Below are 2,207 nucleotides of genomic sequence, written 5' to 3' on the forward strand. Positions count from 1 at the left end.
CTTGAATATATATAACACATATATCATCATACATGTATGTGGATAGCACATGATATGTATCATGTATTAAATATGCTACACATAATATATAAAATAATTTTAAAGCCTCTGAAAAATCCATTTAACTTTGTTTACCCTGGTTTATCTCAAACCTTTGTTTATATGGGAATATTATTTCTACATAAGACATTTTAGCACATAAGAATCCTAAGAATACAATTAAAAGGTTACCATACTAATTTATACTTGATCAGATCACCTTGATGGATCCGAAAGTTTCCATGTTTGAATAAAACATTTTTCAAAATTCAAAATACATTTTGGAGCATAATCCATAATTAATACATAACAGACACTTTAAGCAATTTTATATTTATAAATATATAACATTTCAAGCAAAGAGTAAACACTAACTTTGATTTGACCTTATAAGCCAGACTGAATAGGACATGGTTTTACAACTCAAGCATCCTTAAAAGCTTGTCCTGACTTTCCTATTGCTAAAAATAAAAGTAAACACTACTTGCAATAAACTGGTCTGTTAGATCTGCCAAACAAAAGCTTCTATAACTCTAAGCTCTAAAGTGACATGTGTACTTTCAGAAGTTGCAGATTTCTCAAGGACTAAATGAAGCATTTTCTTAAGTTAATGCATTTATCTCTTACACAGTTTCAGTGACCCTCTCAAACATTTCATGGAAACTATTCACATTCTGTGGTTTATTGTCCATAAGAAGACCATTTAAGTCATGGGAAATAAACAGCTTCCAGTGAACAGACTGACTCTTCAGAAAGTTCAATTTAAGTTAGTGATTTCATACTCAGAATTGTAGTTCCCTTTAAAGCCGTGTTGGCACTAGCTAGGCAATACAATACATCAAATTCTTAACCAAGGCACCTCATCTCCTTTTATAAAATGATTTCCTACAGTAAAAGATAAGCAATGACAACAATAAATACAGCTTTCTTACTTTCTATCATGAATTGTTGTGTAATCATCAAGTTAAAACGTTTTGAGCAGGCATTCTACTAGTTGTGGTAAAAAGTTTATCTCCTGGATTTATCTGAAATAATTTCCTGTTGATCAAATTCTAAACCACATGCAGCAAGATAGACAATAAAAAGTATTTTGGGTTGAGTATAAAATTTATGCCAATAGCCTTTAGATTAATGTTCCAAATTTGTTCATGTCGTTGTGAACATCTTATTTAGTATTTCTTAAGTTTGGTAGTTCACATACCCTTTGCAAATCTATTGAAGTTTGTAGATCATTTTCCTGGGAAAATAAAAGTTGAAATTCTCCCAAATTACATTTAATTTAGATGGCTTGTAGGTGATGAAAATTGTGTTCAGGGTCTCTAGGGTTAGTGTTTCACCAAAATTAAGAGCTGTTCTCTTAAAACATCATGAACTGGAAATTCCTGCCTGAAGTTCCTGCCTGAATATAATTTCATAATAAATGTTCATAACTACAACTACTCTGTCATTAAATATTAAATAACACCTATATTATTTTGTGTATAATTTGAAAATATATTAATGCTTGTCACATAGGGAGGAAACACTTGCTGGAATATCCAATGAAATCTGGTAGAGTTTATAAAGTAGCTGCTATAAGATACAAAGGATATCCAGAAAGTTGCAGGAAGGAACTTCTTGGAAGAATGATACATATGTTAATGTTGAGATTGTCAGCATTTGACAGTATTCTGTCATTGCCTATTATTCGCTCCTCATAAGCCGCATCCACAGTATATGATGTGGGTACTGTGAACTCAGGTATAACTGGAGGCAGATAAAAACTGAACTATATGGTGTAGAAGAAAGTGTAGAGGAATTTCTCATGGCCTACATGAGTCTTCATTGGAAATAGGCACCTTTGAGTCAGAATCGAAGAGTTATTTTGCTGATTTCCCATTTGATACTCTGACCTCATAAGGAAAATAAAAGCTCCCAGGTTACTGAAATCAGATTGATCGTTGTCTTCTTTTACAATAGAAATCCAAAGTCCTTAAATATCGTAATAAACAGAGGGCTTAGACCCTGGCAACAGTGAAGTTAAATTTTCTTATTAAAAAGTATGTTAGTACGGAGCACGTGGGTGGCTAAGTCTGTTAAGTGTATGACTTTGGCTCAGGTCATGACCTCACAGTTCACGAGTTCCTGCCCTACATTGGGCTCTGTACTGACAGCAGAGAATCTGGAGC

The sequence above is a fragment of the Hyaena hyaena genome, unplaced genomic scaffold, assembly GCF_003009895.1.
Source record: "Hyaena hyaena isolate Hyena2069 unplaced genomic scaffold, ASM300989v1 scaffold_965, whole genome shotgun sequence".
In the NCBI taxonomy this organism is placed as follows: Eukaryota; Metazoa; Chordata; class Mammalia; order Carnivora; family Hyaenidae; genus Hyaena; species Hyaena hyaena.